At 43.7% G+C, this 11,072-nt stretch overlaps 1 protein-coding gene across 6 annotated transcripts in view; it reads left to right on the forward strand.

Moving 5' to 3' along the window:
* KCNK2 (potassium two pore domain channel subfamily K member 2) overlaps positions 1-11,072 on the forward strand; it is a 149,757-nt gene that overhangs the window by 80,627 nt on the left and 58,058 nt on the right. The window lies entirely within an intron of this gene.

The raw sequence follows: 11,072 nt of genomic DNA on the forward strand, positions 1-11,072 counted from the left end.
ATTTTATTTCTTTACCACAGTCCAGTCCTCTTCCTCATGTCCATGGCACAAATCGGTGAGAAGGTGTGCAATGTGATTCACAGATAATGCAGGAATGTGATAGGGGCCACAATGTAAATGCTTTTGCTGTGGCCTTGGGAGCTGTATGTGGTCACAGCACCCGCTTCTAGGAAACCTCAAGCAAATGAGAGCAAGACCCCTTAGGAAGCCAAAATAAAACAAAAATCCCTAAATTAAGCCCTGCTCTCCTTTACCTTACCTTGCTCTCTGAGAAGAACATTAGAATGAGGTCAAGCGGTGTCAGGTCAAAAGCGCGCCGGGACAAAGGCACGCCCAGACAATTGAGCGCAGCGCGCGCTGCTGCGCCGCTCTAAATTACTGTTTTTAGGGCTCCGACGGGGGGGGCGTGGGGGGGAACCCCCCCACTTTACTTAATAGATATCGCACCGCATTGTGGGGGCGTTGTGGGGGGGGTTGTAACCCCCCACATTTTACTGAAAACTTCACTTTTTCCCTGTTTTTAGGGGAAAAGTTCAGTTTACAGTAAAATGTGGAGGGTTACAACCCCCCAAACCCCCCATAACGCCGGCGCGATGTCTATTAAGTAAATGGGGGGGGGGGTTCCACAACAAAACCCCCCGTCGGAGCCCCTAAAAATTGTAATTTAGAGCAGCACGGCGGTGCGCGCTGCGCTCAATTGTCGGCGCACGCTTTTGTCTTTCACGCCGTTGTCTATGAACCGGTCAAGCAACTGCTTCCAGGACAAATCTCCAGCAAATAACAGGTGCTGGGCAATGTCATAAAAATGAACATTAGAAATAAAGTAGATTTAGAACAATGGAATAAATGGTTTCTCCCAGCATGAGACCTTTATGGAAATGGAACGCTCTCTGTGTCTTTGACTATGATGGTGATGCACGGCTTCTCCATTTGATAACTGATAGGCAGGAGCTAAATTGGAACAATACACAAACAGCATGTGAATACTTTCCTCTAACTGAGTTAAAATTATAATAAAAGAAGGGAAGACATGATGTTCTTATGCAATTCTGACTGCAGCCCTTAGCCAGGATGTTCCGTATCTTGCCCACAGGGAACATCTTCCTAACCAAAGTATTTAGGATGTCAACTCTACAAAACCCATCCTACGCATCCAACACATGATGTCTGATAAGGATTTTCCATGTGACTCCATGATGCTATGAGCTACAGTCTAGAGCAGTGGTCTCAAATTCAAACCCTTTGCAGGGCCACATTTTGGATTTGTAGGTGCCTCAGAAAAAATAGTTAATGTCTTATTAAAGAAATGACAATTTTGCATGAGGTAAAACTCTTTATAGTTTATAAATCTTTCCTTTTGGCTAAGTCTTAATAATAATATTGTCATTTATAGCTAAAGAGACATATGATCAAGAAACTGTTTTATTGTACTTTGTGATTATGATAAACATACTGAGGGCCTCAAAATAGTACCTGGCGGGCCGGTTTGAGACCACTGGTCTAGAGTCATGGCAGCAAAGTTGAGCTGTTGTAACTTTATCTCTAAAAGCAAATACCCTAGAATGACTTTGTTGTTTTGGAAAATTAATGAGATTATTACTACAGTATTTCTGTGAGACAAGCTGACAGTCTGTTTAAACCGTGCTCCACTCACAGTAAATTAGAGCAGCTTATTTCTCAACAGGTGTCTTCCCTTGTGTCACACTCGAAACTTGAAACCACTCAACAGTTCACTTATCATTAGCGAATGGCAAGCTGCTTTTTTGGAGGCTTTGCTTGCATGATTTTGAGTGAATCACTCTCAGTTACTATAGGCAGGTCAAGCTAAATACACAGAAGAGAAGTCTTCCAATTTCGCTAAAACAGAATTGCTGCAGGTGGAAGTAAAGGGGGCAGTTCTGTAATAGGACCCCTATAAATGGGCACCTAAAGGGTGGGCGGGGGGGGGGGAGGGGTCTAGTAGGACCCTGTTCTATTAAGGAAAGAAGAAACCTACTTTCCTTTATAGCAGGGGTGTCCAACCTTTTGGCTTCCCTGGGCCGCATTGGCCGAAAAAAATGTTTCTGGGGCCGCACAAATGTGCAAACGCTGCAGCAAGACAGAGGAAGGAGCTGGCAAGACGGTAAACAACCGGGGACAGCAGAGGAAAACACTGCATCGCCCTCGACCGGGGCCACACAAAAAACTTCACAGGGCCACATGCTTTATAGTATACTAGTGTAACAGTTTGCATGTGGTATTGCAGCTATTTACACTAACAACAGTTCACCAGAAATCATTCATTCCATATATGCCTGAGGAAGGATCAAAAGTGCACATACAGCGTACCCACTTATTTTACCCCCAGAGATATAAAATTAACTAATATCTCCAAGACACTCCTTCTTCAGCCACAAAGCCGAAATAGGGAATCCATCCCTGGTCAAAAAAACTCCATTACCGAAATATTCTACTTAAATCTTCAAAAACATTTTACATCCAGATACAGCTTCAATTTCTTCAAATAAACTTGGTCATATACAAAAAAAATTTTTTAAAGTCACTTATCTGCAAATATGTCCGATCCCCAGCAGCAAAAGACTCGAACAGAAATCCAAATTCTGGGGCTTGAGCACCATCGATAATGTTTCCATACAAATATACGTATGTTCACTCCCAGAATCCATTACAATCCAGAGGGTTCCTGGCAAGACCCTGTTTCGCTATCAGCTTTTTACACTAGCCATAGATGTAGGGCTCCTTTTACTAAGCCACTTTAGGGCTTTAACGCGTGGAATAGCGTGCGCTAGACCTTAACGCCAGCATTGAGCTGGCATTAGTTCTAGAAGCGTAGCGCGTGGTAATTTCCTGCGTGCGCTAAAAACGCTAGCGCACCTCCGTAAAAGGAGCCCTTAGTGTGAATGTGGTTGTGTACAGTGTGTAAATGAGTCCCACCCATGCCCTGCTCAGACTCCACTCACATTTGCACTCATCTGTCAAATACGTGCTATGCAAGATATGTGCATATTTACCTAATAGTGCTTGGGCAGCAATTTGTCTTGCACACTTGCATTTGCACATATACACTCCCCTCTCCATATTTGCAGGGGTTAGGTTCACAGCCCCCTTATGAATAAGAAAAAATTGCAAATAATTTTTAGGGCTGATTCTGAACCAGCCCCGCCTCCTGGGCCTCTCTCCACTCCTCTCCACACCTTACTTTTAAATCCTGGTGGTCTAGTGGTGAAGCGGGGCAGGTGTGATCGTCCTAGACTTCTAACTTGTGCAGAGCCGCAATAAAAAATGGCTGCCATGAATTCCCGCTGCAGTCTCGTGAGACTGTGGGAACTCACGGCAGCCATTGTTGATTGTGGCTCTGCACAGGACAGGCACATAGGAAGATCGCTCCTGCCCCGCTTCACCGCTAGACCACCAGGATTTAAAAGTAAGGTGTGGAGAGGTCTGGGAGGAGAGACTCGTGAATAACCAAAGTCACGAGTGCCGAACCCAAGAATATGGCAGGGGAAGTGTATGCGCATACATGACAGTATTCTAAACATTTGCATGCATAACAGTTAAAAATATTTGCACCCACTTTGTAGAACTTCTCCAAAAAAAGGTGATTTTATAATAGGTTCTCTAAAGGAAGTCTAGCGAGGCACCTATTTTGAGACTATTTTATAAGAACACATAGGCACAGCCTCACATAACCTGCACAATCACAGTTAAATGCATCTGCAAACATTTATATCTGCTTGGGAGCAGTTGTAAATGTAGGCAGGTGAGGTACTGTAATGTGTAAAAGTGTATTTTACAAGTTACACATATCGATGGCAACTGCTGTCTTCTGTCAGGAATCCTAATTGTTAGTCAACATACATGGATTTATATAAGGACCTCAGCAGTGATACTCCAAGGCTATCACAGTCTCATTGAGCTAAGTTTTACTCTCCCACATTGTCATTAGTTCTTTTTTTTAATTTAAATTCTTGGGGAAAAAAATCTTTTTTTTTTTTTTTAAACTTCTTTATTCATTTTAAATCAAACAACAAGTGTACACAATTATACCAGTGCGTAACAAACATATAACACTTGAAAATCTTATTCAAATAATCATGAAATATAAAAATTACCACCCATCCCACCCATCCACCCTCAGTTATTATAAATAAATAAATTTCAAATGAATCATATCATATTAAAATATATAAATATTTCTCCCCTAACCCCCCCCCCAATAAATATATATATATATACCTAACAAAGGAAAATGATGTTCACTCATTACAATAACTTATTTAAAATCTTATTTAATTTTGCACTTCTCTGCTACTTTGCCTATTTGCCATCTCAGAGATCACTCTTCCAACATGGCTCATGTTTTGCTGTATACTGCCTCAAGGTATATACCCCGATTTTAAGCCTGACCCGTTCTTCTGACTCAACAGCCTGAGTCTTGGCTCTTTATTTTTAATGCAAGATTTTATTTTTTATAACATACCAACAATTAAGTCATATGTAATTATTATAATGTTACGAGGACAATTTTTATATTGCCATCCTCACTGCAAAGTCTGTGGGTACTTTTTACTAGAGCTGTACTGAATATTCTTATTTGATTCAAATTGGCTCTGAAAACATTATTTGTATTCGGCCGAATAGTGATTTAAATTCAAATAGAAATAATTTGGGGCTCTGCTGTGCTAAGTCCTACTAAAATAAACCCTTGATCTCTGATTTCACTTTGCTTCTCTTATTATTTGTTATGTTAAAGCTCAATGCCCATTATTTATATTCAGTATTTGTATTTTGCAGAGTACCGTATTTTCACGCATATAATGCGCGCGTTATACACAATTTTACAAACCGAGTATAACCATAAGCGTTATATTTGTGAGCGCGTTATCCCCTTTTTTTTAACATAGTTCCCCCCCCCCGACGTCCGATTCACCCCGCAGGACCGCTCGCACCCCCACCCCGAAGAACCGCTTGCGCTCGAACACACACCCGCACCCCCACCCCGAAGGACCGCTCGCACCTCCACAGCCTCCCCCCCCCATCATGTAGAAGCTGCCTACCGTCGTCCTGCTGCTTCCTCTACCGGCAGTCCTGCCCCTTCTCTTAGCCCTGCGTCTATGCTGCTTCCTCTTCCGGCGGTCCCGCCCTTTCTGCGACGTCGGAAGAGGAAGCAGCGTAAACGCAGGGCTAAGAGAAGGGGCAGGACCGCCGGCAGAGGAAGCAGCAGGACGACGGTAGGCAGCTTCTACATGATGGGAGGGGAGGGTGGGGAGGCTGTGGGGGTGCGAGCGGTCCTTCGGGGTGGGGGTGTGAGCGGTCCTGCGGGGAGGTGAATCAGACGTCGGGGGGGCATCAGGCTTTCAGGGTGGGGACAGGACTTCAAGGGGGAGAGGAGAGGCGGGGCAGGCTAAAGGAGAGGCGGGCTGGCCAGAGGAGAGTCGGGGCGGGCTAAAGGAGAGTCGGGCTGGCCAGAGGAGAGTCAGGGCGGGCGAAAGGAGAGTCGGGGCGGCATGCGCGGTATAGGGGTATGTGCGGTATATAAAAATTTATTTACATAAATTACAGTTTCCCGCGCGCTATACCCATGTGCGCGTTTTACATGGGTGCGCGGTATATGAGTGAAAATACGGTAATATTTTTCATTATTTGTGTTTGGCCGAATAGTACAGTATGCTATTTGGTACAGTTCTACTTTTTCCCACTGACTTTGCATCAGTCTTGAAAGTAGAAGCATGTGTGTGTACATTCATTTGAAAACTGCTTTTATTGCAAATACTTTTCCCAACCACAGGTGTACATTTGAAAATACAGAAGGAAAGGGGATGGGACTTGTATACTGCTTTTTCTGTGTGGTACTTATTTTGTACCTGGGGCAATGAAGTATCTTCATCAGTCACAAGGAGCTGTAGTGGGAATTAAACGCACAACCTCAGGGTGCTGAGGCAGCTACTTTAGCCAATAGGCCACTCCGCCACACTATATCCATTATTGCAGTCCCCACCCTAATCATGAATCCCCTGGAAATGCCCATGCTAAGTGAGGGTAGAAATATACACTCTGTGGAAAAACATGCATATTTTATTCCTCCACAGCATGGGCATTTTTTATGCAGCTTATTTACATACATAGCACACTGAAAATTGCCCTTTGAGGAAGTAATTTTGTAAAGCTTTTATACATGTAGGACCAGATGCAGTAAATGGTGCCCTAATTTGGGTGCTGGAAAAAATCAGCGCCTGGTGCTATTTTATAAAGGGGTACTTTGGGTTGAGCATCCTTTATAGAATAGTGCATAGCACCAATCCCCATACCCACATTTGGGTACCAGCACTTAGGCCCAGATTCTATAAACAGCGTCATTATCAGTGGCCATCTTAAAAATGGCCGCCGATTGTGTGTCAATTATGCAACGGTGCCGTTTCTACAGTTGTGGCTTCATGAAAGGTAGGCACCAGAAATGTAGGCCAGGGTTTTAAAGGCCTACATTTCCTTCACACCTACCTTTCACAAGAATCGCAGCTATAAAGGCGCTTTACATTGCTTTAAGCCACTTCCGGCATTAATCATGCCTACGGTGGCATTAGGCATCATAAAGCGCCTCCCTAAAGTTAGTAGGCGGTAGGACGCCGATCACCGCCTAACAGAGTGCTGTTACTAGAATCAGGGCCTTAATTTTATGCCTGTTGGTTGTGCCCATCAAACCCTAAATACCTCTGTGTGCCCTCCAATCCACTAGTACTGATCACTGTTCCCAATATACCACAAAAAGTTCTCACTCCATAATTCATTTTCTTACAGCATAAAAAAAAAACTTTCTATACATCCTGTTTTTAGCCTAGGTAGAGGAATGAGTAAACACAGATGATGAGTTACCGTAATTGATCAAATCCCTCAGTTAGGATTTGTAGTCAGTCTATTTTTTTAACTTTTTATTTATAACTTTACAAATTTAAATACAAGCATACTTGAATACAGATTCATAAATTCTCAGGAACATTTGTGGTGAAAAATAAATCACCCAACAATAATAAATTTTCATTATTTAGTCCACAATATCTCAGGGACCAAGTATAAATAAAAATACAGAGGTAAATTATATATGTTAAGGGAGACAGCAATAGGAGGTACAATGTCAACAGCTGGTTCACATTAATCTGTAGAAGAGGCCATTGGTCTACTCCACTCCCTTCTCTGGCCACAATAAAGTCCAGCAATTGCTTTGGATTTAAAAAAAAAAGAGAAAATTTTTACTAGCAAGCGTGACACAACGTTTTGCTAGAAACTTTAATATAAAGAAAGTTCCCAAGGACAAGACTCTAGACTGATAGGTCAAAAATTCCTTTCTTCTTTTCTGTGTCACTTGAGATATACGAGCATAATTCATTCCAGAAGCATGCTCGTAAACCAAATTGTTCGTATATCAAAGCGAGTTTCCTCATAGGAAGTAAGGGAAACTCGCTTGATTGGTTCCCCCCACCCCCCAAGGCCACCGGCGCTGCTCTACCCCCCCTCCGCTCACGAACCGGCAAACCCCGCCCACCCGAGCAGAAGCCTTACTCCATCTGGCACTGGCACGCAGCCCACAGGACGTGCCAGTGAACGAAGATCCTTCCTGTTGCCTGGGCGTTGAGCATCTACGCATGCTCAAGGCCTTCTGGCTCTCGCTCTCTCCAAGATTCTCAGAGAGAGTGAGAACCAGAAGGCCCTGAGCATGCGTAGATGCTCAAGGCCCCGGCAACAAGAAGGATCTTCGTTCACTGCACGTCCTTTGTGCTGCATGCCGGTGCCAGATAGGGTAAGGCTTCTACTCAGGTGGCAGGGGGCGGGAGTGATGCTCATAAATCGAGTCAACGCTCGGTTTGCGAGTCACGTTTTGCGAGAATGTTTTGCTCGTCTCACAATGTACAAGTTCCGTCCAGGCATCCTTGTTAAACTTTCGGTTATACTTGCAGTACACCTAAGTCTAGGTTGGCCCACGTCCCACCCAAATCCCACCCTCACCACTCCTCCTAAAATGCCTCTTTTAGCTTTGGGCATACAGCAGCACTGAAAAGACCTAAGTCATTTTTAGATACGTCTAAAACCTGGTTCGATTATCAGCACTTGGATGACTTGTCTTTTAGATCGTCCAAGTGCTGATTTAGGTGGGATTTTAGATATATTTTTGTTTCGATTATGAGCCCCTTAACTTTTTCTGAATATAAGACCTCTCCTTAATAATTTTCATTTCTAAAGTCAATCTGAATAAACTGTTCTTCATGGTTTTTAATACTCTCACCGTGTTGTCTCAGTATCTCACCTTGAGTGTTCACCAAGGAGTTGATAGTACTACAATCATTCCTCAACAAAGTTACTGCCTTTTTTAGGTTGGAGTCCATAACTTCACTGGCCTTCCACAGTGCATCCAAACTAATTTTAGCAGGTTTCACCATCTCTCCAAATTGAACTCCCGGAGGCTGACTGACTTCCATACAGGTTGCTGATTTCATGGTTTCAGCATGGGAGTTCTCCACCACCATATCCTCCCTCACTGTTCCTCCAGGGCTAGGCATTATTTGTTCCACATAAGGAAACAGAGAAGTCTCTATTCCTCTTAGGTTTGTTCTTCCGGGTTGAAGAGGAGCCTGCTGAAACCCGATCCGTGCTAAGATTAGCCGTCGACTCCTGCGTTCCTCCCAAAGCTGGCAGTACCTCCAGCGCATGGCGAGAAACGGTCACCAGTACATTGTCTGGATTATGTGACTGGAAGTCGCATCCACTGGAGGACCTGGCCAAGGGTTTCCTTTTCGCTTACCCATAAACGTAAAGAACACTGAAGTAAGCTGCTCCATCCAAACAAACTTCTGCCAGTGAGAGCTCTCAGCTCACACATCTGTCTCCGATGCCATCTTTGTCCCAGTCGATTTGTAGTCAGTCTAGATCAGATTTCCTAAACCTGTTCTGGGGACCCTATAGCCAGCTGATTTTTCGGGGTATATACAGTGGTTTGTTATAAGACATATTTGTATATCTTGGAAATCTAGTACATGCTAATTTATATAACAGATTGGTTATAGCAATGAATTACAAATTGTGTGCCACAGTGAGATTCTGGGTGTGCCGCCACAAGACAGGAGTCTGTCACTGCCGGTGTAGGCGCCAGTACCTTACCTAATCTCTGCCCCCCCCCCCCCTTGGTGATGGAGGGATTTTCAAAACCTGATAGTTTGTCCAGGTTTTGAAAGGCTCCCGAGCTCAGGGCACATGCGTGTGATGTCATCGATCAATGTCCGTGCATGCTTATAGGCCCTGTAGAGATGACCCCAAGTTTAATGTGCCATGGCGGAAAAAATTTGCGACACACTAGATTATGGAGTCCAAAAACAGTTTTGGGAAGCCCTGATCTAAATTAACCATAAGTTCTAATTAGGGAATGCACAAATCAGTTCAGTTAACTGAACTTTATCTGTAGTTAGTTTAATCCTACTGTGATTAAGTAAACATGACTAATATTAAATTAATTACTGGGTCTGAAGGTCAATGAAGTACATTAACAAATGTAGAGGGGCATTTTCGATATAACTTACAGACCGGTAAGCCTGACCAGAGCTGGGCAAAATGGTGGAAGAAATTATAAAAAATAAAATTGTAGAACACATAGACAAACATGATTTAATGAGACATAGCATGGATTCAGCTGAAGGTGATCTTGCCTTACCAATTTGCTTGACTTCTTTGAAGGTGTGAATAAGCATGTGGATAAAGGTGAGCTGGTTGATGTAGTGTACAGTGGCATAGTAAGGGGTGGTGTGGACTGCCCCGGGTACCAAGTCAGTGGGAACGCTGGCATCTCTCTGCCTTGCCCTGACACACCATGCCATCCCTACCCCTACCCCATACCTCCATATTATCTTCGCTAGTGTAAGCAACTTCTGCCTGTTGCTTGCGCCAGCCTGGTTCCCCTCTGAATCACTTCCAGGTCACGGGGCCTGATCAGAGGGAATTCAATGCTGGCGAGGAGCATGCTTGCAGAAGCCACTCACGCTGGTGAAGATTAAGAGGCATGGGGGAGAGGGAGAGCGCAACTGTGGAATGGGAGCAGGAAGGAGTGGGGTGGTGCGCGGAGAGGAGTGCGTTGGGGTGCCTCCAATCCTTACTACGCCACTAGTAGTGTATCTAGATTTTCAGAAAGCTTTAGACAATGTGCCTCATGAGAGGCTCCTGAGAAAATTAAAGAGTGGCATAGGTGGCATGGAATAGGTGGCAAAGTTCAGTTGTGGATTAGGAATTAGTTATTTTTTTCAATGGAGGAGAGTAAACAGTGGAGTGCCGCAGGGGGTCTGTATTGGGACAGGTGCTATTTAACTTATTTATAAATGATCTGGAAAATGGAACGACAGGTGATGTGATTAAATTTACAGATAACACTAAACTGTTGTTAAATCTCATGCAGAATGTGAAAAATTGCAGGCAGACCTTAGGAAATTGCAAGACTGGATATCCAAGTGGCAGATGAAATTTAATGTGGACAAATGTAAAGTGATGTACATTGGGAAGAATAACCCAAATCACAGTTTCCAGATGCTATGGTCCACCTTGGGGGTTAGCACCCAAGAAAAATATCTGGGTGTCATTGTAGACAATATGATGAAACCTTCCGCTCAGTGTGCGGTGGCTGCCAAAAAGCAAACAAGATGCTAGGAATTATTTAACATTAGTTTTGGTTTGGATCTTTACTCCTCTGTGGATTCAAGGGGTCAATTTTTTTGTTGTCTTGGACCATTGGTCTGACCCAGTAAGGCTATTCTAATGTTCTTACCTTCTAAATCTGTCTAGACACTTTGTGAAAAACGTCCAAAAATCTGGTAGCAAACATGACCGTTTTCAAAACATAATGGTTGTCGCAGTGCCTTACAGGCATATAGACTCAAGCTCAAGTCTCAGTGCTGGTTCCACAAACCCACCTTAACTATGAACTTACATCTATCCAGGCCAACCCACTGATAGATTGTGAGTCTAATAGATATAGAAGTGACTCACAAGCAGCTTGGAAATGGTTCACAATAGCCATAGAGAGTTGATGTCAAGTATTTTTT

Source organism: Geotrypetes seraphini, chromosome 3, assembly GCF_902459505.1.
Source record: "Geotrypetes seraphini chromosome 3, aGeoSer1.1, whole genome shotgun sequence".
NCBI classification, from domain to species: domain Eukaryota; kingdom Metazoa; phylum Chordata; class Amphibia; order Gymnophiona; family Dermophiidae; genus Geotrypetes; species Geotrypetes seraphini.